Raw genomic sequence first — 11606 nt, 5'->3', positions numbered from 1 at the left:
CAATTTTAAGACAATGTGGGTAGGCAGTACATGGAGATTCTGCTTGCTATAATTGAATTAGACCAGGAGTTAGAGAACCTGGATTTAGGTTCTAGATCTATGGTTAATAAATAACACGACCTGTACAAGGTTATCTAACTTCTATAAACCTTTGTCTCATTATTTGTAAAATGGTAAGATGAATACATATGCTTCTCAAGATTAATGTTCAGAAGTAGTTTTGTAAGCCAAAATTTAAAGTATTATAAATGTAGAAATATGATGTCGAAAGTGTAGAAATGGAAATGTAGAATTGGAAATTAGAATAATTCTATGATTCTATGTAGATGGTTTATTGTATGAAATACTACATATGATGTATATGCAATTCCCATGAAACTTTAAAAAAATCTCAGTATTTGACTTTATATATGCATATATGTATGAAAATAAATAGATAATAATAGGGTAATTTGTGCTGCTCTGGTTAAGATTATGTCAGCATTTTTATAATAAGCTCCTATTTCTTGAATTTATCACTTGACCAAAGGACTTCATACCAGGCTTAAATGTGGCTTTCAGGCTCTCAGTTACAGAGAATATTTTTTCCTAAAGAATTTTAACCAGACCAACTTGATATTCTCAGAGCCATAGAAGTGCTAAAAGAGGAGAAGTTTGCCCATTTCCAAAATGTAGTTAGGTGGTACAGTGTATAGAGCACTGGGTTAGAGATTGAGAAAACCTGAGTTCAGTACCTATTTAGGCACTTATTAGTTGTGTGACACTGGGCAAGGTCTTAATATTTTTTTGCTTTGTTTTCTCACCTGAAAAAATGGGGTTAATAAGAGTATCTTCTTTACTAGGTTGTTGTGAGGATAAAATGAGATAATATTTGTAAAGCACTTTGCAAATCTCAGAGTCATATATGAATGCTAACTTTATAGCACCCTATCTGTTCTGTATTTATCCAGATGCATATACTCAAAGAATGAGATTGCTAGCAGAGGTGTCATTGCCATTCAACTGGAGCCTTCCACTAGCCCTATCCTTCAGATCTGTGTTTTATAGGCGAAACACCATTTTACTGAAATTAGACATACCATTTATCATGTCAGTATTTAACCCTCTTGGATAAGGCCTAATATGAACTAACTTATACTGCTTATTCTACTCTTAGACTAGTAGTATATTGCACTTTCAGCACAAAGTTGAAATCATGTTAAACTGAGATCAGGATGACCTGGATTTAAATCCTACCTTTGATACTTACTGTGACATTTAAAAAAATTATTTAAAAATATTTTTCCATGTTTACATGATTCATTTTCTTTTCCTCCTCTCTTCCTTCCCCCTTCCAGAACCGACAAGCACTTCCACTGGGTTATACAAATATCTTACTGTGAGACCTTGAGTAATTCACTTAACCTCTATGTGCCTTAGTTTCCTCATCTACAAAACAAAAGTGTTGGACTAGATAGTCTCTAAATTCTCTTGCATCTCTTAAATTGTAAACCTATGACTTCAAAGGTAGGTGATCTTCAAGTTGGCTTAAACATGGAAGGGCTTGTGTCAGCTTAAACACTGAACAGGTTGTTAAATTTTCAGTGTAAGCATTTGAATCTTGGAAACTGGCAAATGTTATCAACAAGGGCTAGCTAAGTCTCATCTTTTGTGACTACAGATAGGGAGACAATAGAGTAGAAAAGGGACTGAATTTTCTGGAGTGGATTTGGGTTCGAATCACAGTTTGGTCACTTCATGTATGATGTGGCATCCCAGAACTTAGTTTAGCTAGCTATGAAATGAAGGCATTTTACTAGATGACCTCTGAGGTTCATTCTTTCTCTAAATCAATTTATCAATAAGTTTTAAGTACCAAACTTTTAGTTGATATTAGTAGTTACTGTTAGTAGTGCTTGTAGTTCGGTTTTTCTCTTCTTCTTGGTGAAAGACTGGTGTTCTTTATTTCATTCCAGAATGACACCTTTTCTATCCAAAGCCTTTAACCATGGAATAGAACAAAGATAAGTGGACCCACTGAGGTATGAATGGTGCCCATAAACTCCTCTGTCTTATCTCTAATCACTTGGGCTACAAACATACTACTTCCTCATTGGCTGTTAACTCATAATGATAACAATTAATGTTAATATTTTCAGGCAATACCATCCATTTATATTAGCTCATTTATTTTTATCATAAAACATTTAAAATATAAAGTATTTAGAGGAAATTTTTAACTGTGTCTTGTAATACATGAGCCTTATGAAGCATAAATCTTCATTAGAATGAGACACTTGATAATTCACTCAAGTGCACAAGTTGACTCCAATGATTCCTCATGGGACAAGACAAATATGTTGGGAACTAAATAGCCTAATGTGTATGCTCACTGAATATACAATTTCTTATGCTGGATTTAGGAGTATGGGTTACCAAAAACGTACATGATTGCGATGTTACAAAATCAAGCAATGGATTGCATTCATTGAAATTTGGGGATTTGTGTTCTGAAATTGTCCATGTAATGGAAGAGGAAGATGCAGATGTGTACTTTGAATGGTGTTCAAAAATTAGAGTTATTTTTTATTAATGGTAATAGAAAAATCTAGATAATATCAATTATATTTCCATCTTCAGGTATGCTTGTCAGCAGCAGTGGAAAAATTTAAATTTAATTGCAAAACTCAAGTTATAGTGTGGGATTCTGGACAGGAGAATTATTTCATCATCAGTCATTTCTTTTTCTTTTAAGATATTTGAAAAAAAACTAAATATAAAAATAGGTGAGAGTAGACGACCTATTGAATAATGAAGCCATGAAGACATGGGCTTTGGTCAATGGTCACCACTGGTCCATTTGCCAGAACAACTTGTATGTTATGAGATGCTGATACATGAGTTCTTGCTATAGTTGATACATGAATTCCTGCTATAGATATCTACCAACTTGAGTATGAGGACTCAGTTGAAACTATGCAACTGTGTCTAGGCTAGCTGAACTCCAGGTGCTGCAGCCAGGCACCGGAGATGAGGCACCAGAAACAAAACCCTTTCTGGAACTGTTAGGAAGTCATAGATGCTTAAGTCTGCCCCAGGAAAAGCAGATTGTCTTCATCACTAATCAAAATTAGATAACAGCAAAGAAAGCCATACCTTCCCCTTATGAGGGCCCCTCTGAAACCAGATGTTCAGCTTTCACTTGGACACACTCTGAGGAGTAAAGGTACATTAGTTCAAACTCTAATTCTGCATGGTCATTATGTACTAAAGATCTAGATGGTACCTTCACAGCGAGAACTTTTCTATAATCCATTTGCTTTTTGCTCCTGATGGATAAAGAATGAGTTGTGGCCTGTGCAATGCCATTTATTCCCAGAGCAGCTGGAGAAAACACTTTGAACCAAAGCAGAGTCTCCCATCCTGAGTGCAGGCACTTAATGATTTGATGCCAAAGCGCAGGAGAAATACACTGTGGAGACTTTTGAAGCATGTGGGTCATGTTTGCTCTATTATTCATCACCCATCCTTTAATTACAGATATACCCCAAGGTTCTATATGATATTCTCTTTTCTCCTCTTTTTTGAAGACCTCATCTGTACCCTGAGGTTTGGTTACCAACTCCATGCAGATGACTGCATAGCCAGACCTTTTGTCTCTCCTGAGCCCCAGCTTCATATCACTTTCAGATATTTAAATTTTTCTATCCCATAAGCATCTAAAATTCTACATGTTGTCATAGAACCTATCTTTCATTCTATATTCACTCCTGTATTGTCTTTCCTAGTAAAAATTTAGCTTGTAGAGATCTTTAAATGTTTTTCTTTCTATCCCACATGCCTTGCACAGTGTCTGAAATATAGTGTATGCTTAAATACTTGTTTATTCAAATGATAAAAATGATATATACTACAGTAGGACTTCTCTAGGATTCCAAGTTTATATCTTATGAATTCAATTCAAAAAGCAAACTACCAAAAGGCATGTAACCACTACCGTCCATTAATACCATAGCAGGACATAAAAAGTAACAGCCATAGGAATAAAATGTAGTTTCTTCTCATATCTGATATTTATTAACTGTATCACCTTGGGCAAGTCAGTTCACCTCCTTTAATATAAATATCCGCCTCTATATAATGTTAGGAATTATATCTGTACTACCTAGTTTAAAGGATTATTGTAAGGATCATTAGAACATAGGATCACATATTTAGAGCTTCAATCTATATTGGAAGCTATCTAAATGCCTATTTAAGAGATTAGAAAACTGAGTATCAGTTAAGTGGCTTGCCCAACGTTATATGGCTAAGAACTTTTTCTTAGCGCCAAATTTTGTGGCTAGTTCCTCTAACACCAAATGCAGGAATCTTTCCCTATATCATCTTTATGTGGATAATGGATGCTAACTGAAAATTATTAAATGTTGTAGAATATAAATGGATCAAGGAATGCAAGAAAGCACATTAGTTGCTAAGAAATATCTAGGCACAAGAAAAATGGACAAGAGAAGCATGGTTGGACATGTAGAAGGTAGACAGAAAATTCCTGCACAAAGCATTCTCCCTAGATTCCTGCATGTGTTGGAAGAATGAGGTGAGATGGGAAGTACCAAAGGGAAAAGAAAGGGAAGGTTTCAGGCAACCCAAAGTCAACCTTGACTACAACCAGGCATTACGAAAAGGCCAATGCTTAACATATAATACAATATGTAATAAATATGATATAATATAATTAATGTAATGTAACATAACATATATAACAAAAATATGACATAATATAAATACAGATATGCACACATATTCTATACATACTATAGACATATTCTACATTATATTAATATACCAATTAAATCATTAAATATATACTAATATATTTATCAAAGTATTCTAAAATATCTGTGTGTGTATATATATATATATGTATGTATATTAAAGAAAGAAACTGATTTCCACAAATCTCACAAGAAAATTGGTCTCATGAGCTTAGTATCCCACATTGAATCAGAAAAGCTTTATCCTCTGTGTATTGCTTACTATTAATTGATTGTGGTTGATGAAATGAGACCAGGAAAAAAATGCCTGGCCTTCATTGCAGTGGGGAACTATGAGAAAACACAATTCTGCTGATTCTTGCTTGCTGGTTGTCTGATATGGTGAGGTGTTGGATGTTTAGATAAAATATTTACTTACAACGGGACTCCTGTGGTATTTGGCTAAGTTTTGAGACTGTTCTTTTTCTTCCTCATTCATGTTTCCCTTCCTCAGCAACCTAATAATCCATGTTTGGAGGCAGAAATGAAGTGAACTTAAGATTTGTAGAAAGCTGAGGGTGCATCCTTCAGAAAATATTTTCAATCTTTGCTTAACATGAAGGATTTTATCTTTAATCTTTGATTCCACATAAAACAAAATGTAAAATTTGTATTTATCATATGTTAGGGAAAAAGCTATGGGACCAAATAAATATTTGATTTCCTTTGCTGGAGTCAGTGTGATCATTCATATAAATTCCAAGTCAAGAGATATGCTTGCCACATGCTCGTGTTTTTAATGTATTTTTTAGTAGTCATTTAAATAACAGGGAGAACCCAAAACTGATCATTATGGAAGGACTTAACCTCAGCTAGCTATTTTATAACCATTGCTTTTTTTCCAACTCTATAATTAACATCTAAAATTAACATTTTTGAACATGGCTTTAAAACATTAGAGATTCTAAGCAGATATAAATACAGAAAGTACTACCACTCGGCACTTTTTAGGCCTTTCAAAATGGAACTGAAGGGAGCCCCTCTCTTCATGGAACATGGCACAGAACATGCTTTGGAACAGTTTGATAGTTTAAAATATTTTTTATGCAATTGGGTGTAACTAATTCCATATGTTTATAAAGAGGGAAAAAAGATAGCTATGGTGATGCCTTAAATGTTCTATGTATTTTTGTATTACTTGCCACATAAAAGAAAGAGTCCTATCTTATCTCTTCTTTATTGGTAAATAGAAGTTGTTCACTTTTCTTAATACTAAACTGAAAATGCTGTTAAATGCACCATAAACAAATCTTATGAACTTTTTTACATGATTAAAATGGTCATAACTATCTGATGCTTTTTACTGATTGAATCTGCCACTTCTATTTACCAGGAAAATAAATAACACATGTTTGCTGTCTTTCTAAAAGGTTCCTATTTATTCTGTGGTCATTTCCCACTTAGGATATTTCCAGCTTAATTTCATAAAACAGCTTTTCTATGGCTTGAAAAAAATCCCTTATTTTACATTGTCTTCAAATATTTTGCCTTTGAGCTGTGGACTTTTATTTGAAGTAACTTCCAGTCCTATTTTTTTTCCTCTCTCTTTTTTGACCGACATTTGCCTGAATTCAAAAGTGAAACATCTGCATGTTTAGTATATGGATATAGAACAGGCACAGCATTCATTTGGGTGGGACTTTTTTCTCCTTAACATTACCACTGCATGTACTTAATTCATGATTGACACACAAAGGAAAACAAGATTTACAGGGGCATTTTTCTGCCAGTGATTCTCATTAAAATGAGCCAATGTTCATAAGGAAAAAAAAATTATCTAGCAAGGGAACCTAGATCCAGAGTATTACCAGCATTCTTCAAAGGCTTGATCATCATAAACAACATGATTCAACTCTTCAATGGCTTGATGATACCAAAAATCATAATGTTTCACATTGAAATGATGATTTTCTAGTAGGCAGTATAACTGTACAAGTCACATACATTTCTACTGAGAGAAATGGTCTCATTCCTACCATTTACTTCTTTGGTACTTTGATGAGTTCTCTCATTCTGTGAAACCCAAATGAAAGGATAGATCTAAATGGCTTTTAGGGTTTCTTACGATTTTAAATCTATATGCAATGATCACTGTCCACGTACTTTCATAATCCTCTATAGGAAATCTATTCAATTTCCTGGGACCCTTTTTTTTCTCTTGATATTTGTGCATGTATATGGAAAAATAAACTGTCCATCAGTTTTTCTTGCTCCCCAAATGACCTGCCTATTTTCTAGCCATATATCTCTCTGAAAATATCCTTTCTGGCATAATTTTGGTTGCCCACCCATCACAATTATGATAAGAAATGTTAAAGAATTTTGCACACAAAAGATTGTACTTGCTATCATCTACCTAACACATTGATGATTCCTCTCCATGACCTTATTCCTAAAATTATGAAACATTAATTTAGTGATAACATGTGAGAGGAGATAAATAAATATAAAACATAAATACTGATGACACAGCAATAATGTAAAAATATTTTAATAGATTCATTTGCTTAGGTTGAGATTGATTGAGATGTGAGAAGTGAATGGCAAGGACTTTTCTACTTAATCAAAGAAGACTTCTTGGAAGTGTGAGATTTTAATTCTTTAAAAGAACAATTCCTTTATTCCAAAATTCATAGCAGTACCTTTTGGGGTAGGAATGAACTAAAGACAAAATTAGTACCTTTTAATCAATGAATGAATGAGAAAATTGAGATATATATAAGCATGTAACTGAACCTTAAGAAGTTTGAAAATCAGAGAAACTAGAGAAGAATTGTATGAACTGACGGTGAACATAGAAATCAAAACCAGAGGCACAATATACATAGTGACCAGTGTAATGTAAATTTAAAAAAAGATAACTGAACTCACATTAAATGAAATGGTTAATATTGATACTAGAAGACAGATGCAGAAATACTCCTCCCTTTTGGTAGAGAAGTGGAAAACTATAAAAATGCCGAATCTACCAAATTCAGATTGACATGGTCTTTAGTGGTCAGCTTTTAACTGTTTTTCTTTATTATAATAGATTTCTGAAGGAGTAGAATTTACTAAAAATAATCATGATATTTTAAAAAAGCAGAACAACATCAATGAAACAAGTCGAAATCAATAGGAAGGCTTGAAATATTTGGATAACCAAAAGAACAATTTTTTTTTCTTGGCAGTTATTTGCATACACATCTTTTCCTCTAATAGACTACATTTTTGAAGCTAGGGATCATGTTATGAATTTTTGAATTCCCAAAAGGACATGACTCAATGACTTGAAGCACCCTGTATATCTGGTGTATAAATGGAGTAAAGTGACATAATGAAAAATGTATGAGAGAAATAATATTAAAAGCAACATATTCAGGATTTATTCTTTGTGGACAATGGAACTCGATGCAGCAAGCCTAGGGAAAGAAATTAGGATATTCTTAGCAACAGAAAATATAAACAATTCTCTTAGAAAATGTGGGATAGTGGAAATGTCACCAAACTTAGAATCAGGAGATTTTAATATGAAACCCAACTCAGACCTATACTAATTTTTTTATCTTGGATAGTTATTTAATAAATATTTATTCAATAATTACTTCATGACATGCACTGTGTAAATTACTTGATCTCACAGAATTAATTAGGAAAGTACTTGTAGTACTTTCTTTAGGGGGTTGTTGGAATAAAACAAAATGGCATATGTAAAATGACTTATAAACCTTCAGTCAATCAACAAACATTTTTCAGCACCAAGAGCTGATCTAAATGCTAGTAATAGAAATACAAATTTTAAATAGTCCTTGCCCTCAGAGACTTTATCGTTTAATCATGGGAGACAACATATAGATAACCGGTACACACAAGACAGTTACAGAGTAGAAGAAAGTTAACTTTACAGAGTAATGCACTAACAAGAAAGGGAACTGACAAAGTCCTCCTAGAGGAGGTGGGGTGACACAAGATAAATGTTAAAAAGAAAATCAAAGATTCTAAGAGGTAGAAATGAGGAAGGAGGACATTCTAAGTAAAGAGGACAGTCATTTCAAAGGAATTGGGATACAGTGTCATGTGTAAGGAACAGTCTGTGGGGTATGCAGGGAGGACTAACACCTCTGGTATGAGGGCTTATTGAGCCCTTTTCAGAGTTTCTCATCCATGTTTGGTATCTACCTGTCATCCAACTCTCTTGTGACTCCAAGAAGCTGTAGTATGAGGAGCATTCATCCCTCTCCCCCTAGTTTATATCTCATCTTAGACGTAATAGACAACCATTGGAGTTTATTGAGTAGGAAGTGGGATAATCATGCCTGCACTTTAAGAAAATTAGGAAGCTGTGGGGGTATTGAGGAAAGGGGCAGTTGTAAGAGATGTTCCAAATCAGGGCTTCTTCAGCTGGAATTCATTAACTTTTAAAAATGATGGCTATTTCAATATATTTGGTTTCCTTTGAATTTTGATGTATTATATTTTATTCATTTAAAAACAATAATTCTGAGAGTCTATAGGATTTACCAAAATACAAAAAGGCCCAAGGTACACATATATAAATGCTAAGATCCAATTAATAGAAAAAACAATTCCAAGATTTGAGAATTGGTTACAGTTGGAGGGAGCAAAAGAAAGGAGTCAAAGATAATGCTATGTTTGTGAACTAGGTGGTATATAGTCAAAAGAAGGAAGTTTGGAATAAAGGTGAGCTTTAGGGTAAAGAGAGTTTTCTTTGGAAAACTAAGATATTATTATTATGCTATATTAAGAAATTGAGGGGAACAACAATAGGGAAATGGACACAATGTGAAATATGAGTGACCATAAAGACTCAATATGGTGATTTCTTGTCTAGGAGGAAGAATAAAACAAGAAAGGATAAACATGGAAGCATTGTTGGTAATTATGTAGTTCCATTTGGTAGAAAAGGATAGGAATCTTTGTAGTATTTACATGAGATTGTATTTAAAATTTTTCTTGGTGACTATAGATAATAAAAATGATATGCATCATACAATTCTAGTCACATAATAGATATCTGGTGAATGTCTTTATATTGTATTATTGAGATTTCTAAGTATGTTTACATTATATTCCCAATACCCATCCAGAGCCTCTAATGACCAGAATATGGGTTGGCATTTGACAAATATGAGTAAAATTGTGGAAGAACAAGAATCAGGTCAGCAGCATCTTTAGCCAGCACCAACCATAATTTGCCTAAAGATATTCAGGAAGGAAAAATCTACTTCTTCCTGAGGTTGTCCATTTCAAATTTTCTGGCTCTAATTGTTAGGAAATTTTAATTTCATTTTCTTTGTATCCAGCCAAAACATAGCTCTCTGTAACATCTACCCTCATCTTCCTATTGGGAAAAGCAGAAAATTGTTAATTCCTCTCTGAAATGAAAGTCCTTCAATATTCAATTATTTAATTTACTTTCCTAATTTTCTCCATCTTATATATTATGGTTTTCTTCAACTGATTCTTGTGCAATATAATCTATCTTCTAACCATTCTTGTTACCCTTTTCTTTTCTTTTTTCTTTTTTGTTAACCACCACCACCACTACTAACCACCAAAAAAACATTTAACTAAACAGATGCATAAAAAAGATTGTGCGCAAGACCACAAACAAAGCTTCCATGAATATTTTCATACAATTTTTCACTCTCTCAATAATGCCTTTAGGGTCTACCCCTAGTAATGGGATCTCTAGGTCAATGAAGAATGAACATCTTAAAAGTTATTGTATAATTCTACCTTGTTTTATAAAACAAAAAAAAAATCAAAACTGCTACAGTGATGTAATGTTAGGCCTGGTTTTCCATGTTCCTTTAAGCATTTAATTTTAACACTTTTAGCCCATCTAGTTCTCAGTTAACATATATTGTATTGGATCATAGATTGTTCCTTAGGAAGCAGATAAAATAAATCTTTTCAGTTTATTCAAACCCATTGGAACTTTTGTTCTGATCACTCTTTTCTGAATGAACTTTAGCTTATTTCTATCTTTCTAAAATGTGGCATCCAGTATTGAACACAAAACTCCAGATCTAGGTCTCCTAGAGAAGTTGAGAATATTCAATTCAATTGAATTTCAATCAAACTCCAATTTAATCATTTTCAATCACTTTTCATGTATAGAATAACTTTAAACACTAAAATTACAAAGACAAGTATTTTTTGTGTGTGGTAATGAGGCATTGAGCTAGAATCGTTGCAATGTAAGTAGCATTTAGGGAAAAGATTTGAGAAATCATTCCGATAGGAACCTATAACTTATTTGACATAGAGAAATGAAGAAGAGGGAGAAATTAAAATATGATGATATTTCTTCAAAGCTGATTAGGGGTATTTATTCCACAAAAGAATGCTTCCAAACCTTTGATCCTCTCAATTCATCAACCACACTGTTACATCCATGATTATAGCACAGAATCAGGCCATCTGATGGGAACTTTCTCAAGAGGAGCAACATAATGTAATGGAAAAAATACTGGTGAAAATTCTGTTTTTTAATTCTTATATAACTATAAGCAAGTTGCTTATCTACTTTCTCATTTTTAAAATGGAAATGATATTTGCATTAAATACTTTATTTAATTGTTTCATGGAAATCACCTTGTACAATTTAGGGTACTGCATGATATCAATATTTTATCTGTCTTCTCTAGTTATCAAGATTCCTTAGTACTATTATTCATTCATTATTTTTTTCACAGGAAAGAATATAGACTCCTGCTAAGGTTAACTTCTATACTAAAGTGCTTGACTGCATCCCTTTTGGTTTCTTCCAGAAGCTTGCTCTAGCAACAACCCTGTCTTTCACCTTCA

Source organism: Gracilinanus agilis, chromosome 3 (assembly GCF_016433145.1).
Source record: "Gracilinanus agilis isolate LMUSP501 chromosome 3, AgileGrace, whole genome shotgun sequence".
NCBI lineage: Eukaryota > Metazoa > Chordata > Mammalia > Didelphimorphia > Didelphidae > Gracilinanus > Gracilinanus agilis.
This window is presented reverse-complemented; position numbering follows the sequence as displayed.